This window comes from Ursus arctos, unplaced genomic scaffold (assembly GCF_023065955.2).
Source record: "Ursus arctos isolate Adak ecotype North America unplaced genomic scaffold, UrsArc2.0 scaffold_25, whole genome shotgun sequence".
NCBI classification, from domain to species: Eukaryota; Metazoa; Chordata; class Mammalia; order Carnivora; family Ursidae; genus Ursus; species Ursus arctos.
In genome coordinates, this window is record NW_026622930.1 from 45,917,562 (window position 1) to 45,938,269 (window position 20,708).

The window sequence follows — 20,708 nt, forward strand, 5'->3', positions numbered from 1 at the left end:
GGAAGAATAAATTTTAAACCACCAACTGGGGAGCTCTCTATTATTAGTGGCAAAAACATCACCAAAATATTTTCAGTAGAATTTACGGAGTGTCTGGTTCTTTGTTGAATAAGCAATGCAGAATGTACAACAAGCATTTGATACCTAGATTAAGCAGGGATTTTTCCATTCCAGGTGTAACTGCTTTAAAAATGTTATCACCAGAGCTCAGATGTAGCTGAATTTCCCTGTCACGAATTCACCTAACTCGGGCTGATCTCCCACACAGGTGGTTCGCCCAGTGCTTCTCACTGTCAGCACTGCTCCTTGGAACCCCAGCTGAGGCTTCTTTGTGGCTTGGCCTTTTGAGCTCTCCACCCTCACACATTGTTTGGGACTTTGCTCCTGGCCTTGGTGACTCCTTGGCAGGCCTGGAGACACTCAACTTGTAGCCATCTTCGACATCCAACTCTTGGGGCGTGAGGAAATCTTCGAATCTTATCTGTGCTGCATGCTGGCTTACCGAATTCAGAGTGGACCAGGGGAGGTATTCACTGGCCTAGGCTCTTCCTGCCCAAACACACAGGCCACCATGTCCACCTCACTGTCTCTCTTCGGAATCGGTGTGAAATGCACTGTGAGTTAGTCCCTTTAGCACCTCAGGTGAGAAGTGGAGAACAAAGTCCTTTTTTTTCCCCCAAGATTTTATTTATTTCTTTGTCAGAGAGAGAGAGAGAGAGTACAAGCAGAGGGACCGGCAGAGAGAGAGAGGGAGAAGCAGCCTCCCTGCAGGCTCCCTGCTGGGTAGGGAGCCCAATGTCAGACCCTGTCCCAGGAGCCCTGGATCATGACCTGAGCAGAAGGCAGATGCTTAACTGACTGAGCCAACCAGGCGACTGGGAACAAAGTCCTTAGCTAAGAGATTTTCAAACTTGCCTGGGGGGTCTTTGTCTGCCCCTCCCCAGCAGGGCTTTCAGTCTTGAGGGGGTGGAGGGTTGAAAAGACCAGGCTGGGAAGGCTTCTCATAAGCATCTCAGAGCTTCTGATTTCTCTCTCCATCCTTTTTTGCTGCCCAGGAAACGATCTTATCTCCCTCCTGGGGGGCAAGAAACTGTGATTAATCCCTATCCTTCATTATTTCCTACAGGACTCTATGATCTACCCTAGGCTCTGGCTCACTCTTCCATCAAGCCCTTTTAGAAATCAAAACAAAACCACTTCTCTCTCATACTCTTAACTCTCACAAATAAAAAATGCTTTGGTTTTAGACTGTTATGCCTGCCATGACTTAAAAAGAAATCACTTGGTGGAAGCCTTTGTGTTTGCCGTCCCTGTGTAGCCACGGATGCTCTGGGTCCACCGTGGGGAGAGCCACAGGGCAACTGGGATAATTTTCAGAAAGGAAAACCTCTTTTTAAAATCTCTGTGTATCATCCCATTACATAAAATAACAGAAACCAGCTTAAGCTAGGTTAAAGAGAAAGGAATTTACTGGCAGAAACCCCTGTTAGTTCTCATACCTTGTCAACTCCTGTCTTCCTGGGTATAATCATTAGGGAACCCCAGGGCTTCTTCTGTTCTCTATCCTCCCTGGAGGATTTCTCTCAGATTTAGACCTCTCAAGTCCAACTATACACAAATGACTCCCAAATTCATGTCTCTAATTCAGTGCTCTGGCTTCAGCTCCAGAGTCATACAGCTGTCTACTTGATGTTATCCTTGTGGCCGCTAGAACCACTCTCAAACTTGGCATGTCTAGAACCAAAGTCCTGATTTTCCTTAATCCTCCACTTCCCCCCATTCACATTAATGCCTATCTGTCCCTTCAGTTATTAGGCCAAAACCTTACAGTGATCCCTTCCCCCTCATTCATTCACACCCCATAACCCAACATTTGTAGATTCTGTGATCACCCCTGTAGGAACAGAAAATATGTTGGTCCAAATCACCGTCATCTCCACCAGAGTATTGTAGCTGCCTTCCAATTGGTCTCCCTTCTTGTCCAGTTAGAGTTTATTCACACAGTCATCGGGGTGAGCATTCTAAAATGTGATTCCTTTTGCTTGCTTATTATGATTGAAGCTCTTTAATTGCTTCCCGTCTTGCTGAGAGTGAAATGCACAAAATCCTTATCATTACTCTCAAGCCTCCCATGACCTGAGCCCTTGGCTGCTTGGTCCTCTCCCTGGTCCCTCTCTCCCTTACCTCTCTGCTCCAGAAAACTTACTTTCTGTTTCACAAACATGCCAAGCTCACTCCTGCCTCAGGGCTTTTGCACTTGCTATTTCTTCCATCTGGAATGCTTTTTCTTCAAATATTTATATGGCTTACTCACTCACTCCCCCGAGATTTCTACTCAAATGTCATCTTATAGAGATACCTTTCATCTGTGTTCTTTAGAAGATACTAATTTCATCCCTCGACACCATACTCCCTATTTTTCCAATCCTGTTTTATTAATTTTCCATTTGTTATACCATATGTTTACTGTCTTATTTGTTTATTGTCTGTCTCCTCACCTCTCCCACAATGCCCACTAGAATATCAGCATTATGAGGGTAGGAACTGTGTTTTATTGTAATGTTATAGTAGTCTCATATTTTTAGCATAAGAACTTATCTGGTTTTTACTAGATGCTTAACAAATATTTCTTAAAGAAGAAAAGAAACAGGCAAACAAACAAATTAGGGTATATTAATTAGACATTGCTTTGTGATAGATCACCCAAAATCCTGACTCAAAATGGTGAAAATATTATACATCTATGAGTCACATAGATAGATCTACTTATCTGGGTGAGGTTTGGCTAATCTTGCATGGCTTTGCTCATAAATTTGTGATCAGCTGGCAGGTGAAATGAGGACTGGCAAGTCTAGGATATCCTTCATGCTTCATTCACATGTCCAGTAGTTGACTGGCTCTTGACTGGGACTAAGGCTATTAGTGGGTAACATGCATCTAATTACCCTGAAGTCTACACTGAGCTTGTTCTTCTAGGAAGCAGGGGAAAAGAAAGAAAGAGAGAGAGAGACAGACAGACAGACTGAAGAGGAAGTGTGGAGACTTCTTATCATTTTCACACATTGCACTGTTCAGTCCAAGTCATAAGGCCATCCCAGATTGCAGGGATAGGTAAATTTATTCCACCACTGAGAGGACCTGAAAATCCCAAGAGTGTGGCAACAGTGTTGGTACAAGGAGGAGTGAGAATTGCTGCTGTTTACACAAATCTTATTGCCACATAGAGTGTCTTACAGAATCCAAGGAAGGCTTTAACAACCAGGCCTAGGAAGGTTTAATATTCATCTGTGGAGCTTAAGGAACTTCTCTCTCCATTCTGACATTAAAGTAACTCTGTTTCCAATTCCCAGACTCTGAATCTTACAATTCAAATTCTAGATTCCCATGAGAAATAATTGGCCTAGCTTGGGTCAGGAGTTCCTCTTGGCCTTTCCCTGTTCCAATTCATATTGGCTAGAAGGAACAATTAAATTTAGGCCCTGTAGATCAAGGGGTAATTCCCAAAGAGGTGGAAATTATCAGGGAAATTAAAGGAGAATCCTCAAAAGGATCCATCTCAACATCAAAATATAAGTTTTGAAATCCTAAAATTTTAAATTCACTTAAAATGGTAAGATAATCAGGGCATACATGGAAGAGATTTCTCTTCTGGGACTGTGGTGAATTTAATATGAATCTGTAAGAGACATGGACAATATTTAAATAAATTGAATTACCACCTAGCTGAAGATGGTTCTAGGCTAACATGGCATAAAAATTATAGTATTAATCCGTATTTCTCTATCATTTGGATCCATATGACATTTTTCTCATGCTTTGTTAAATAGGCTTTGTTGAATTTTCCTTCAGTATTGAACTTGGCTTTTGGGATCTCTGAATTTATGAGGCAAAGAAAAGAAGAAAACAGTAATGAAAGATATTAAGTGTCTTAGTTTTATATTGCTGCTCTAACGAATTACCACAAATTTAGTGTCTTAAAACATTTATTTTCTTATAATTCTGGAGGTCTGAAGTCCAAAATGGGTTTCAGTGGGCAAGTCAAGATGTTGGCAGGATCACATTCTTTCTTGAGGCTCTAAGGGAGAATCCATTTCTTTGTCTTTTTCCAACTTCTAGAAACCATCTGCATTCCTTGGCTCATGGCCCCTTATTCAAATCATTCCAACTTCTTCTTCTATGGTGATCACATCTTCTCTGACTCTGATTCTCTTATTACATCATTCTTTCATTTATAAGGGACCCTTGTGATTATATTGGACCCACCAAGATAATCCAAATTAATCTCCCTATCTCGAGGTCTTAAACTTAATTACATTTGCAAAGTCCCCTTTGCCATGTGAGGTAGCATATTCACACGTCCTGGGGATTTGAACCTGGATATCTTTGGGGGCCCATTATTTTTCCTACCACACTAGGTAAATATGAGAACTAGACCAATTCATCCTTGGTCATGTAGATTCTACATCTTTCCAAATATGGGAGGTTGTTACTCAGAAGGTCTTTATAGAACATTGGGATCTTCAACAAGTAGGGTTGTACCTATACATATTTAACTGATTGATTTGCACCCTCATACCCTCAGGTAGAAGAATAAACTAGAATTTGTTAATTTGATATCATTGTGCTATTGCAGAAATAGTAGCATTTCCAAGTACGTATTCATCATCCAGTAATTGTTAAACCGCTCTGAAATGCTGTTTGGTTCATAAATTATCCTACAGCATTGGCAGGCAGAACTGCCACTGTTGTCAAGTCTTTAAGATACTCTTTCATTTTTGGCAGGGTGGTTTTGCTCTAGCTTTCTTCATTCATCACTGAGAATCATAATTCTTCATAAAATCTTTAACCCTGCGTCTGAATCCTCCCGAGAGACAGCTCTACACAAGCTCCTGGTCAGTGCCTCTGGGCCTCAGTTTCTGGGCCATTATGGCACTCTGTGGGCCCTCAATAATCTTGCAGTTTGTCTGGCTTGAGAGTGTTCATTGCAATTTAATTCACATGAAACTGGCCTCCAGGTACTAATGTGGCACTTAGAGGAATCTTGCTAAACTAGTTGACTTTTCACAGAATACCTGCCTTATATAGAGTCATGCATTGCAGAGTATCTGGAAAAATTGTTTAGTCCTCCCCTGAGGACTTTGTCCTGCCTTTTAAAATCCACCCTGTCCTTTAAAGGACACCTAGAGTCTCACTCTTGGAAACCTTTCTGTCAAATTCCCATTCACCTAATAGGAGTACTTGGTAAGGTTCAAGTACTAATGATTCTGGCCACCCAAATTTGTATGTGTGTGTGTGTGTGTGTGTGTGTGTGTGTGTGTGCATGGTTTCCCCTTACCACCAAGATATTTTCAGACACCAGCTGGGTGTCCTATAGTTCAACTCAATTCTGAACCTATCTACCTGGAGACTGAGCCAGATTCCACAGGTTAAGGGCTTCATCCTACAAGACTGACCCCCTCTCCTGCCTTCAGACACCATTCCAGGTTATCACCTGTGCTTCTGACTTACTGGCTATAGATTGAAGGTTTCCTTTTCTTTTTTTTAAGTTGTTACATTTTTATTTTATTTTATTTTTATTTTTTATAATAATTTTTTATTATGTTATGTTAGTCACCATACAGTACATCCCTAGTTTTTGATGTAATGTTCCATGATTCATTACTTGCGTATAACACCCAGTGCACCACGCAATACGTGCCCTCCTTAATACTTGTCACTCCCTCCTTGGGTTCAATTAATTGCTAGAGCAGCTCACAGAACTTAAAGAACCATTTTACTTACTAGATTACCAATTCATTATAAAAAGAAATAACTCAGGAACAGCCAGAGGGAAGAAAAGCATAGGGCAAGTTATGGGGAAAGAGTGTAGAGTTCCATGCCCTCACCAGGTACACCACTCTCCCCAGATTTACTTGTGTTTACCAGTCCAGAGCTCTCTGAACCTCCATCCTTTTGAGTTTTTATAGGAGTTTCACTACATAGGCATAATGGATTAAATCATTGGCCGTTGGTGATTGAACTCAGTCTCCAGCCCTGCTCCTCTCCCTGGGGTGGGGAGAAGGGCTGTGGACCTGAAAATTCCAAAATTCTAATCACGCAGTTGGTTCCTCTGGTCACTAGGCCCACCTTAGGTGATCTAAGAAGGTTCCAAAAGTTACCTTATTAATAACAAAAGACATCTTCATTGTTCTTGTCACTTAGGAAATTCCAGGGGTTTTAGTAGCTCTGTGCCAGAACCAGGATGAAAATCAAACATGTATTTCTAATTTATAAGTCACAGTATCACAAGTGTCCAGTGGAGTGCTTCTCAATCACATTTGATGGTTGTGGAGCCAGAGGGCAAATGTTGGCAGGTGGGTGGGTCCTGGGAGGATGCTGAGGGCAAGGCCAGGACCGCAAGTCCAAAAGAAGTTCAGTCATCAAAGGAGTTAAGCAAACCATGGGACATAAAATGGCCTGCCAGAAATCAGGGGATTAAAGACACAGGAAACTAGAAGTGAGGAGAAGCTGGCAGGAATGAACAATGAGAGACAATGAATAAACTCTGGAGACAAAGTACGAATATCTGTAGCATATTCTAATGTTCACTTCTAATAAGTCTATGAGGTTAAGCTACATCCTGTTGAAAAGGCTCACATATGCACCACAGCGTTGTTTATAGTAGCAAAAATAAATAAATGAAAAGGGCTGGTTAAATAAATTATAATCTCTATGATGGACTCTTCCTCTTAGTAAAGGAATAAAGATTTATATGTGCTGAGATGAAAAGGCCTCCAAGATACACTATTGAGTAAAAAAAATGCAAGGTACAGAATGTGTACATGCAGATAAAGGCGTTTTTTTTTTTCTATGTGAGGTATACAAGAAAATGCTAGAGGTGGGCGCTTCAGGGAGTAATTCTGGGGGCAGAGAAAGAGACTTTTATCTCTTATGTCTTTCTGTACTATTTGAATTTGGTGATCATGTATCTATATTTCTTTTTTTTTTAAAGATTTTATTTATTTATTTCACAGAGATAGAGACAGCCAGCGAGAGAGGGAACACAAGCAGGGGGAGTGGGAGAGGAAGAAGCAGGCTCCCAGCAGAGGAGCCTGATGTGGGGCTCGATCCCATAACGCCTGGATCACGCCCTGAGCAGAAGGCAGATGCTTAACCGTTGTGCCACCCAGGCGCCCCAGTTGTTTTTAAATATCAGCCATGGTGATCTAGGTTGGGATTGTGGATCTTTCTTTTGGTATCTTATTTGTACTTCTTTGCTATTTTTAACCCAATAAATATTATTTTTTAGGAAGAAACTATATAAAGGAGCACAGTAAGACAGACATCTCTAAACAGAATTATTTCCCCCCTTTTCTCCACCTTTAAAGCATAATTATCTCTCCTTTGGCACCTGCTTTCTATTTTCCATTTTTTTCCCCCACACAACGAGTAAATGCAGTTTCATGACTTGAGTCCAGGACTTTCTGACTCTAAAATCTTGAATATATTTCATATCACTTCCAAGTGAAACCCAATGGAATATTTCATTTCAAGCTTAACTTGCCTTGCAAATTGCTACCCGGTCTTCTCACTCACCCAGGGAAATTCATTCATGGAAGAGAATATTTGTACTCAGAAAGTTACTTATTTTATGTTGTCTTTTCTTTCAAAACTGGAGTCTAATCTGTCTGTGAGCAGGAATATGTCTTTCTTTTTTTTAGAAAGTGAATAGCTCCTCATCTGTTAATTTGTAGAATAAACACTCAAATTTATGCTGAAAAAATGAAATGAGTTGCATGCACATGTGAACAGTAAGTGTCCTAAGGTATCAACTATATGATTACATGTAGTTTTCATCTCTGAAGGGCTGCCTGGATCACTGGTGAGAAGGACAGGATCAATGAGCATTGCCTACGTTGGGATGCCCTGTTTTACACCTGTGGTATTCATGGAACTTAGCCCTCCTTTTCACTCCCCAAGCGTCCTGGTTCAGACAATAAATTAAATGATCACCCTAACTGTGGGTGCAGGAGAGGGAAGTAGCAGTATCTATGCAATATATTTGTCATCCTGTGCTCTTTTACTTCTATAAATACAAGAATTCAAAGGGCAGGGTCCACTTCTAGGGAAAAGAGTCTATACACTAGACACGAGCCATCTGGACTCCAGCAATGCAGCAGAGATGAGAACAAAGTCTAGCCATACCAGCTGGAGAAGAATAGAAATCCATCATATCCATCTGATCCAAGAGTAGAAATCCAAATCCATCTGATTACAGATACAGTGCATCTTGGGCAAAATGCTGTTAAGATATATGACCTTCCCTGAAGACAAGATTAGGAGTCATTCCAGAACTGGCCAGGATCTTAGCCTACAGATTCCAATCTTTGGGATTCCAGATGAAAAATCTCTGGGAAGAAAAGCTTCAGAAATGGAGCATTCATTCTCCAGGGTTTGAATAGCTGGAGAGATTCAAACATAGAAGCGTCTAGGACATCAGCAGATATCCTATGACTCAGTCATTAAGACTAAATAGATAGCAAGAGTTCACTGATCATTTGCATGCAGATATTACAAAGAGAAAAACAACAAGTAATGATTCGGTTTATCATCTCTTTCATAAATCATGGGTGATGAGGTCAGTGATCATTTGCGAGGCAGGTTAGCACTGAATGTGCAAACTCTCCATTGAGTTTCCCTTAGAGTTGATACGCAGACTAGTAAAACCTATGAAGACCTTTGAATCAGTGGGAGAGACAGACATAGGTTTGAGTCTCAAATCTGCCCCTTATTAGCTGTGAGATGCTGGACAAATAACCCAACCTCAGAGCCTTAGCATCCTCATCTATGAAGTGGGGAAAATAGGAATGGTGACCACGAAGGGCTCTTGTGAAGATTCAGTAAGATAGCACGTAGCAAGTGCTGAATAGATACCAATTATGTCACATGTTAAAGACAATAGTTTTTTCTTATGTATTCAGAATGACCTGTGCAGTGTCTTATCTCACAGGACTTTCTCAGACCTGCTGTGCCCCTCTACCGTATGTGATGTGAAGCCCTTGGACATGGCAGCTTCCTTTGTGATCTGAGGCTCCGATCAGTGGAGAACAACTCAGCCTTGCCAGACAGCTGGGAAGTGTCCTGGGTATGCATATTAAGCTGGGAACTGGCCTCAGGGAGAATTGTTTTGGAGATAAAGAGGTTGCTATTTTGGCTTTCTCACAGCAACGATTCACTGATGGCACAGAAAGAACTTTTTTGGTCCACTCCCATTGCAGATACATTCCAGCTGTTTTTGGATGAACTGCCCTTGTTCCCCACCCTTAGATAGCCCAAATATTTCTCTTAGGTATATCCTTTCTTCTTTAGAAGGAGGAGGAAAAAAATAAGAAAGGGGGGGAAAAAAAGAACATGTTTTTATGCTAAGAAAGAGGACAGGAAATGTAACTCACCACTCATTCACATTAGTTTTTTCCTCCTTCTCTCTCCCTATACCTCAAAGCTCTGGAAGACATACGTGGCAAAAGCACCCTGTCAGCCACGGACTCATCCCACACCCGTATTTCTTTGTGACAGCTCATAAAATGCTGCATAATAGTTCCTGTGTAAGTATGAGAAAATACTGAAACAATGTCAAGAAATTCAAGAAAAAGGCAATTGTTCCTCTGAATGAGGCTGCAATGGTTCCCACTGGACAAGAGCTTTTGCTGGGAGAGCTATAGAGACTGGTGATACCACAGGTGAGTGGTCCTCAGTTAGAAGGTAAGGTTAAGGTGGAGTTAACTTGGTGGCTGCAGCCTTTAGAACTTAATCTTCCCCATTATCCAGTAAGCTAGAGAATTCGTATCAGGAGTATTTTTTCTTTAGCTTTGAGAAGCCAGAGAATGATCAAGAAAAATGTGATCTCAGTGTGCCCTTCACATTCATTCTCTATCCCCTTCTCTGCTCTCCAGGTGGTGGGGCTCAACACTACCTGCAGGCTAATTCCCACACTCTCCTGTCAGTTGGCTTCTGGCTTTTGGGCATTGCAAGATACTGGTGAGAGGTTGCAGGTGTGGTGGGGGTGGGGGTGAGGGGTGGTGGAGGTGCAGGAGGAAGGGTGCACACAGGGCAGCTCTCTGCTTTGAATGGCTTCTCCAGCAGTGGCTGCGTCTCCCCTTTGGCTCAGCTCCCACTGGACGGGTCTGCTGTGGTGCCAGCTCCCGTCTGGTCACCTTGGCTCTGGGCTCTGGAAATTCCACTACTTCCCTTTGTCTCCCCGCTGTTGTTAATCTCTGCTTGGCCTATCTCTTGTTTGGCTTCCAGCTCTTCTATCACTCTATTTCCAAGCATCTATTTCCCTTTAAAAAAAAATAGAGTGGTTTCCTTGTTGGACCCTGACTATTACCAGTAGATGGCTGGGAAGAAATTAAGTATATTTAAATACTTTTCAAACAATAAATGCAGTGAACATTTGTTGCTTGATTACCTTGGAAACAAGGTGACTTGCTTAATGCAAACATTGGGAAGCCACTCATAATTAGACCTTTGCTGTTTGAACAGTGTACAATAGTTTTGAAATTGGAAAGTCAAGGAAAAGGTATTAGATATGTGGTGGAAAAAGATGAAGAGGTTCCTAGTGTTCCCTTTCACCCCATCTTGCAGAGCTCACAGGCACTGCCTGCTATACTTCTTCCCCTCACTTGTTCTCTGTGCAGAAAAAGAGCAGGGGCAGGGGCAGCTGTGGGCAAAGCATTCTGGAACTGCTTGGGTTCTTTTGTTCCTTTGCCTCAAGGCCTGAGTGAGTGAGACAGATTTATTTGTGCCAGGAAAACTGTATGTTGTGGTAACCAACTCCCTCTTTTCAGTTGGCTCCATCAGGCTCTCAGTCTATTGGAGTCTGAGGTTTGAGTAAAAATGCAAAAACATACTTTCTATTGTGATCTGCAGTTTTTCAGAGGAGAAGCCTCATAAATGTTCAATACAGCTTTTATAAGTGGGATGCATAAAGTGCAGCAAATATACACACAGCCATTTGTGTTTTGCTGCTCTGAAAAGCATGCTTTAAAAACTAGAGTTTCAAAGTAGCCTACTTGAGGACATTTAATTCCACCTGGGACGTGGGTGGTGTGAGACCTCGCAGCAGCTCAGGCACTGTATTGACTTTGTGCACCTTTAGCCACAAGGCAGGAATTCACAGCAAACCGGCTTCTTAGTATAGTTCCAATAAAATCAGAAGCATCCAGGCCAGTTGTAAAACAAGGCCTTCATTTATAGAAGAAAAGTGTTATATAGAGTGATATTCAGCTGCTGAAGAAGCCATCTTGATTCATTTGATAGCAACAGCCCGTTGGAATTTTCTGGACACTTTACATGCCCCTAAACCTTCAAAATGAACAAAACTGACATGAGTTGTGTTACTTACCTGTACTTGTTAACAAAAATGAGCTTATCCCCCACTTTATAAAAATAAAAAGGTAAAAAGATGTATTTCAAAGAATCATTTATGGACTTAAAAAATTATTTCTCATACCGTATCCTAAGAGGCACAGAATACCATACAGTTCGAACAAAGGCTTTTGTAGTTATGCTGCTTAGAATTCTCCAGCTAGTCGGATGCTTCTGTGACAGGATGATTTGTTGAGACATTATTTTTCTTATTTTCCCCTTTTCTCTAGTTTCAAGCAGAAAGGCAGTTTTCTGTGTTCTCTTGACCCAGGGGATGTTCCCGTCTCTTGCCAGCAGCCTTACCTCATTAAGGGGATTATGTTGGGGGTGTGAGTGGGGAAGAGCTGGATAAATGTACACCCCTTCTAACTGGCATATTACTACTGTGCACCCTCCTTTAAAGTAAAGCAGGGGAGAGCAATGGCAAGTCCCATGACATCGTTTCTGGAACTGAAATGCACAATAGCAGCTCATTGAATGAAGAAAGTAAGGTCAAGAGAAGCTAAGTAGCTTCCTCAAGCTTACACAGATAGTAAGTGATACAGCAGGGGCTTGAAGTCTTATAATAAATACAAAATAAATGTTAAATAATAATGTGTTAGCTGTGATTGTTATTATGATTATCATTATTTATATATGTTAACCCTGTGACCCTGAGTTTTATCCCTAAAACTCAATTTTCTTCATGTATTCCGTGAACATATTGACACTCCTTGGGATGGGGAGAGCTGATATTTGCAGATCAGAAAATCATGCACATTTAAACATAATTGTTGCTTAAAGTGCTCCACCAATCCTATTCCATTTTCTTTTCCTTATTTCCCAAAATCAGATAATACAAGCTACTGTAACGTTTTTCTAAGCTACCATTTAAACCTATCACTTTCTTGCTGTCCCCTCTCTCTCTCTCTTTTTTAAAAAGATTTTATTTATTTATTTGTCAGAGAAAGAGAGACAGAGTGAGAGAGAGAGTCAGGGAGAGAGGGAGAAGCAGGCTCCCTGCTAAGCAAGGAGCCTGATGCGGAACTCGATCTCAGGACCCCTGGGATCATGACCTGAGCCGAAGGCAGACGCCCAACAAACTGAGCCACCCAGGCATCCCTTTCCACTCTCCTTCTTTACCTACCTCCCCATTCCCCATCCCTTGCCCTGCCCCCCCAACACAGAATTCCTGGTAGGTCGGTTGGAGGTAGAAAGAGGTTCCTATTACATTGCTTCTGTCATCAACAATCCTGAATTCTTTTTGTCATTTGGAAGTTTGTTTGTTTGTTATAACAATTGAGAATAATTCACATCCATAAAATCAATTCTTTTAAAGTGTGTAATTCAGAGGTTTTTAGTCTATTTAGTGTTGTGTAATCATAACCACTCACTTTAGAATATTTTCATCACCCCAAAAGAAACCCTATACAGAGAATATCTGAGAACTGATTATTGCAACTACATGTGGATATGGATATCAGGTAATCTACAGAACAAATACTTTTTAAAACCAGTAGAGTTGGTTGTTTACTTAGGAAAACAACCCAGAATAGAAAGCTTGGGTGATGTCCCAGCAATTCTATCTCTAGCCATTTGCGAAATAGAAATGCAAGACTATGTAAACTAGAAGATATGTGTGGAAAAGTTCATAGCAGCATTATTTATAATAGCCTTGAACTGAAAACAAATGCCCATCAACAATAGAACGGATAATTAAATTATGGTATTCATAGTATCGAATGTCACATAGCAATAAAAATTAAAATAAAAACCATAACCACATGCAATAGCACATAAAAATTTAAAATTTCACAAACATAATATTGTACCAAAGAATAGAAAATGGCTGCAGTATTATCCTTTTGATATGAAGCCACCAAACAGTAAAAATGAACCTATAGTGTATTTACTATATGTAGTATTTGCTAGAGTACAAGTATAAGGAAAAACAAGGGAGTGATTACTATATGTGTCAGTACAGTGGTTACCATTGGGATGGAATGAGGTGTTTGTGTTTAGCATGGAGCACTAGTGGGGTTCTATTTCTTTATCTGGGTAGTGGCTATATAGGTATGTATATTATGCTGTTTTATTAAGCTGTATGTTTACATTTTATGTACTTTTAGTATGTGTATTTTAAATATTTCCAAAGCAAATAATAATAATAAAGGCAGCATGGAGATTCTAGCTGGTTAGCCTGTATACCTGATGAGTGGGGTGACCCTTAACCTGATGATAATGATCTGGATATCAGGTAGAGTGGGGAGAAGGTATCGAGGAGCCTCACAGGGCTATCTTCACAAAGCCAGAGACACCAAGAAAGGGGCAAATTGTATATCTCTTTACACTATGCTCCTGACACCTGAGGAGCCCTGCAGAGATGTCCAATAACTACCTTGGCCCACAGAGGAATGGGCGGGGCTTCCAGATTTCCATCCTCATTTCAAAAGCATCTCTACATATATCTGTTTTATACTCTTTGGCATATAATTTCTGTTGAAGAGAGAGTTCTAGTCTTATAACCCCCTGCTGCAGTGTCTACTAACATTTTAAATGTGTATACTCTTTTGAGGAGTTCTATTTTGAGGAATCTATTATACAGAAATATTGTAAAATGTATAAAGATACATGTATGAGGGTGTTCTCCAAGAGATCTTTGGTAATAGCAAAAAAATAGAAAAAACAACTGAAGTGTTAATTAATTAAATATATTATTGTACATCCACATATGGAGGACTAATAAACCATTGCTGTTGAATGCAGCACAGCCAGAGGGTGCTTCCTGACCCTCTAATAGCTAGTGACTTCTCTTTGTAATGAATATTTTCTAATGCGCCTTTTACTTTTTTAAATTTATTCTTATTTTTTTAAAGATTTTATTTATTTATTAGAGAGGGAGAGAGAGTGAGAGAGAAAGCACAAGGTGGGGGAGGAGAAGCGAGAGAGGGAGAAGCAGACTCCCCACTGAGCAGGGAGTCTGACGCAGGGCTTGATCACAGGACCCTGAGATCATGAGCTGAGCTGAAGGCAGATGCTTAACTGACTGAGCCACCCAGGCATCCCCCACCCTTACTATTGTAAAACAAAATTCATAAATAATATAGCCTTAGAAAATTAGTTTTTGAGAAACCAATATAACATTTAAGTAAAATATGAGGAAGAAATGAAAGAAAAGTAATTGTGTATTAATACTTGTGATGATTGATTTTATGTGTCCACTTGACTGGGGCATAGAGTGCCTAGATATATATTTGGTCAATCACTATTCTCTGTGTGTCTGTGAGGGTGTTTTGGGTGAGATTAACATTTATATCAGTAGACCTAGTAGAGCAGATTGCCCTTCCTAATGTCGGTGAGCCTCATCCAATCAGTTGAAGGCCTGAAGAGAACAAATAGGCTGATCCTCACCTAAATAAGAAGCAGTTCCTCCTGCCTGACTGCCTTCAAACTGTGGCATGTTCTCTTTTCCCTGCCTTTGGATTTGAATTGAAACCATAGCTCTTCCTGGGTTCCACGCCGGCTGGCCTTCAGATAAGAACTATGCTGTTGGCTTTTTTGGGTCTCCAACTCACTCTACAGACCTTGGGACTTGTCAGCCTCTATAATCACAAGAGTCAATTCCTTATAATAAACCTCTTCACATTAATCAGGAGAACCCTGATGAATACAATATCTATTTAATTATGTAAATGTTCAGGCACAGTGAAATTAACAGGTAAAATGGTACTGTTTGATGTTTTGAGACAACAGCTACCAATGCAGACAAGTTGCATAGACATGACTCCAAACAAAAGAAAAGGCAGAGTTCTCTCACTTTACAGTAATCATATTTTTTGAAAGTGCAGGAAATGGATGCATATTAAAACTATGGCTTGTGTTTACTTGTATAACAATATAAGGTCCTAGCCTCAAATAATTGTAAATGGGTTTTTCACCTACATAAATGTCTCTTGAGATATTCAAAAGTCAGGCAGAAGGTTGAACAATTTCTCATCGTGTGGGACTGGTATGAACATTGCCCACTCAACGCCTGCAGCATCCTCCAATTATTTGAAACCCAAACCACCTTCATGTGTTTCTATGTGGGGCAGTTCAGCCTCCCCTGAGAATCACTGATTCTTATGGAAACTTTCCAAGACAATAATTTTCTGTGTGTGCGTAAGTAATTATGTACTGTATTAGTTTCCTAGGGCTGCCACCACAAATTACCATAAACTGGGTGGCTTAAAACAATAGAAATGTATTCTCTCACTATTCTGGAGGTCACAAGTCTGAAATTGAGGTGTCAGCAGGGCTGGTTTCCTCTGGAGGCTCTGAGGGAGAGTCCACTCCATGCCTGTCTTCAGGTTCTGGTGGTCGCAAATAATCCTTGGTCTCCTTTGGCTGATGGAGGCACCATTTCAATTAGTGTCCTCATCTTCACGTATCTTTTCCTCCACATGTCTGCATCTTCTTTTCTGTCTCTTATAAGGTCAATCATCATTGAATTTATGGCTCTCTCTTACCCTGGATGATCTCATCTCAAGATCCTTCCTTACCTTGGTCACATCTGCAAAGTCCCTATTCCAAAATAAGATCATATTCGGAGGTTCCATGTGATGTGAATTTTCTGGGGGCACTATTCCACCTGCTACATATACCCGTAAGTATATATGTAAATGCATTGAAAGGTCATGAAGAACACACAGCAAACTGCTACGTGATACAAATGTGAAAAGTTTCTGACCAGGCAAGGGGAAATGAAGGCAACTTACGCTTTTTATTCTCACTTCTGAAATTAATTTAAAATTTAAAAAAATTAACAAATTAATATTAGCTTATTAGTAGTTTGTTCTAGTCTAATAACTGTGACCATTTAGGAAATCTCTCTGCCATAGTCAAAGGACACGCAGGTTGTAAGGAGATATGCTGCAGTCTTTTTTCTTACTAATGGCTTCTCTGCAAGCTATGTAATTAAAATTAAGCTTTGGTGTAGAGTTATTGTTTTGTATTTTTATGCTTTGTATGTGTTTGAGGGAAAGAATCTCCGACTCACTGAAGAGAACACGTTGTCCCAACCATGGGGAAGAAAATAAAACTCTGGCTTTTTAAAGGGACAGCCACAACTGAAGCAAGAGCCAGCTGGTATTGTCAACAGAAGGGCAACCAGTTCTCCAGTGGTATGACCATAGTTGCCATTACTGGAGCATCCCAGCAGAGAACACATGTGAAAAGGATCAGTTTTCTTTGGAATTTGTAGGTAAAAAAATAAATTCCCCATACCAATAAACCAGTACAAATGCAGGATAGGCTGGTTTAAAATTGGGACAATCAGGTGGCATCACTGGGAACAGAGAAAATTTTAAATTGGCAAAGGGACAAGCATGCAGTGCTGAGGCCGCTATTCTCTTTGAGTTTTGGAACTAATAGATTTTTCATCCATGGTTCATTTCCTGCTTATCTGTATATTGCAGCACATACCTCCCCCTATCAAAAGTGACTTCAAAATAAACACATGCAAGGGTCGTTTTGCAATCAAAGTTACAGGTACAAGGTGAGGCTGAAAGGCAAATATATATTCTGGGGATCTTGATTTGCTTTCAATTTTCTATGCTTTGGTGCATGAACGATATTGGGTTATTCCAAAATCATTTCCAAGGAGTCTTTTAAAAATATTTAAGCTACAGAGTTCAAAGTGCATATACCATTTTAATTCTGCTAAAATAAACCATAGCCATGTGAACTTGAAAAGATCTAGGCTTTTATTTTGATGTTGATTATTTATTAAGAAGTCAAATAGTCATCTATTTAATCAAAGGGCATTTGCTTCAAATTGCTTCCATCCATTGTCCTTACCATGAAAGACTGATTGTGCTTTGAACTAGGCTCCTTTTTTTATGGGAGAGATAAAGAAAAATTCTTATAAAAGAACATACACATCAAAGAATCAGCTCCCTAAAACATTTTCCTTTTATACATGTTGGCTACATGCCTACATCTGTTCATAAATTGATATGTAGTCTTTTTAATGCACATTTGCCATTACTAAATGTGACCTCCTTCAAAGATGAAAATACCAATAGACTGGAAAATGAACTTGAGATGAGGAATAGCATAGAAAAGTCTGTGGCTTATGGCTTTGTATCTTTGCATGAGGTCTATCATAACCTTCTGTTTAATCTGAGATTGAGTTTTTAATAATTTATTAGCAAATAAAAATATAGTGAGAAGTGGCCAAAACCAAGATATGAGAATGTACTAGAAATCTGGGATTGACTACAATATTTAACAAAAACACTTTAGTTAGCCCTTTTTTGGTTATGTCCAATGAGACTCCAGATCCTCATCTTGGGTAGTAGTTGAGATAAAAGATAAACATTGTCCACAAACTACATGCAGGAATGCAAAACACAGGAATATTTATTATTTTTTTCCCTTCCGGACAACCCAGGAGAAGGAGAATTTTGAAAATTGATACTGAAATAAGAAATGGATGGGGGAAAGCTCTCAGGAAGAGACAAGTGGGCAAGGGGGAGGGTGGGAAAGCCTAGTAAGAGATTCCTTGTAGCAGAGAAGGGTCAGTGGACTTAGGCATGATAGCATCTAAAATTAAAATTTAAGTGTTTCATGTCTCTCTCTTGGAATTTTCCCCATTATCACCAAGGCTTTCATATGTCAGATAGCTATCATAGCACTGTGATAGTACCACTTTGGGGAATGAAGTGAGATCTTTAAATTTGGGGCATAGATGCCAAGAGAGCATTGAGGTTTTCAGAAGTGGTAAGATCACTAGAGGAGACAGATCACTTAGACAGGAGTAGGAATTCAAAACAAAAGGAGACATTTGTGCAAATGCTCTAGTCTGGGGATCCTCAGAAACACTGGCAAAGGACACATGTAGAGGATGGAATTACACTTGTCATATCAACACTCAGTAGGACTGCTGAGGGTCACAGCTGACTGACGGCTTCCAGCTGCCTCACCTAGAGCCACATGGCACTCACACCCAAGCCATGCTTCCCACGGCTGTTCCGGGCCAATGACTAAGCCAATGTCTGAGCACGGTGTGGGTACTCGGGCTGGGCCATGCCTCCCTGCTTTGGGACTCGTCTAGAGACAGTCTTTTCTGGGGCCCTCCATCAGCCCTGCTGAGACTTTCTCTGAACTCCACTGAGGTCTGAGCTTCTTCCTACCCAATCCTTCTTTACCTCTCTCCTTCTGCAGGAGTCAGACCTGCACTGCAACCGGAAGGTGCTCCATACCTACTCCTGCTCCCTTCCCCTCATCCTTCCCCCAGGAAATCTCTTGCATGGCTAACACACCTGAGTGTCTGTGTTTTGAAGGACCTGAACTGACACAGGTGGTACCAAGGGTTGGGTGTGAGAAAACTGACAGTAAGATGGGGCTTGGGACTGGCTCACTCACTGGCTGGCCGGCACAAAGGACCCTATACTGAGTAGAATGTGGAGGGCATGATATTGTCTATGGCACAAGATGAGAACCTGAATGCCGAGGATTTTTAGAAAATGTCCCATTACAGAGAAATGCAGTGATTCTGGCATGTGAAAGATATCAGGGAGCAATGCCTACAGGGAGTAGAATTGCCTTGTTTTTAATAAGCTATATTGATGTTCTTTGATGGGATAATGAGAAATTGAGGGCAGTTAACAAACCATTAAAGGCTAAGTGTGCGAGCCAGAGGGCCTCTGACAGCTTAAGAAGAGCTCTTTATCTTCTCAAATGGAAGAGTAAAAACAGCTGAGCCCCAGAAAGAGGCTATGACAGAGCCACAGAACTCTGGTGACATTGAAGTGTTCAGACTAGGCAGGTCTCATGCTGAGGTCAGGGCCTTGGCTGGCAAACCCTGGCACCCCGAGCTCTCAGGGCTTGCCAAGGTGGCCACCCTTCCCTAGTAGGAACTATCCCTCTTCCTGCCTGAAGCTGCTATTACAGAGACCTTTCCCCTGCAAGGCGACAGGTGCCCCCTGCAGGAGCTGCTCCCATCTCCTCTCCCGGCTGCCAGAGCGATGATCAGGGTTACATCTTCATGTGACCTGGCGGGGATGTGCTGGGCCTGTTGAGGGAGGGAGGAAATTACACCCTGAAAGAGTTCTAAGAATTAGGTATGTACCATTAGGTATTACTAAGAATTAGGTATGTACTAGCATATACCATTAAGAACGAGGGGATTACGGGACACCTGGCTGACTCTGTTGGTGGAGCTGCAATTCTTGTTCTTGGGGTTGTAGGTTTGAGCCCCAAGCTGGGTGTAGAGATTACTTTAAAAAATTAAAATCTTAGAAAAAAAAAAAGAATGAAGGGATTACCCCTGGAATTGGATTTACAGGGTGCTTGATCAAGAGGGTTGAAACAGAAGAATGTTTAAGTGAGAATTCACTGACTTTGGAGGCTTTGGTGAGGCCCCAGGGGATCAGGTAAACTCACTCTTAGAAGACTAGAGATGGCTGATGCCAAGTAAAGTGGAGAGGCCTGAGTTATTCTGGCAAACGGAAGAGGAGAGCCGAACAGAAGGAAGAGGCTGCTGGGAGTGGGCGTTACGGAAGGCCAAAAGGTCGGATGTTTGAGCAGCTGCATCTTCACCTTTGCTGGTCATGCTGAGACCACACTTCTCCTGGGTTACTCCCAGGTAGTCGCTTAGTGGGGATACCACAGCTGAGCCTGCCCAGCACTGGGCTCCTCTAACAGGGATAGCCGAGACTCTCTCAGAACTGTACTGCGACTTAGGGTCTCACTAGCCAATCTTGCTTTTCCTGCTCTCATTTCATAGGTCTCAGACCTGCACTGGGGCCCCAGGGCTGTCCCTACCTATTTCTGCTCCCTTCTCCCTTCATGTTCACAAGCATTTCCACCAGTGAATCTTTTGCATGTCTAATCTCATCTGGGTCTGCTTCTTAGACGCTGTGAGCCGCCGAAGCATGCAACTCAGCTACATGTGGCAGTTTTATTGGGTCCTTTACTTCCTGAGTCTGCATTGCACTTCCCTGTTTCCTTGAGTGTCTAGCAGTCTTTGTTGAAATCGGGCATTTTAGATAATACATTTAAAGCAACTCTGGATTCTGATTTTTCTACCTGCTGAAGATTGTTATTGTTGCACTTTTATTTCTTTGTCAGATGATTTACCTGGCAAGGTCTGTGAAATCTGTCTCCTCTGTGGTGTGTGACTGCCCGTGTCTCTGCTTCATGCTTTTTTTTTTAATAGTCTTGTTTTTATTTTTAACCTTGCTTCTTTAAAGTCACCACCCCTGTGTCTGCATTGCTTCGTTTAGACAGGGGTTGGATAGAGGTGGGACTCAACCATGTCAAGCCAGTAAGGCTTCTGT

General features: G+C 41.3%; 1 long non-coding RNA gene across 1 annotated transcript; it reads left to right on the top strand.

Moving 5' to 3' along the window:
• The first annotated feature begins 8,995 nt into the window (after window positions 1–8,995).
• Window positions 8,996–16,023, top strand: LOC125282836 (uncharacterized). The gene is made up of 3 exons (XR_007190195.2): window positions 8,996–9,124; window positions 9,482–9,719; window positions 15,860–16,023. It is a non-coding gene; the product is annotated as an uncharacterized LOC125282836 (long non-coding RNA).
• The last annotated feature ends 4,685 nt before the right edge of the window (window positions 16,024–20,708 follow it).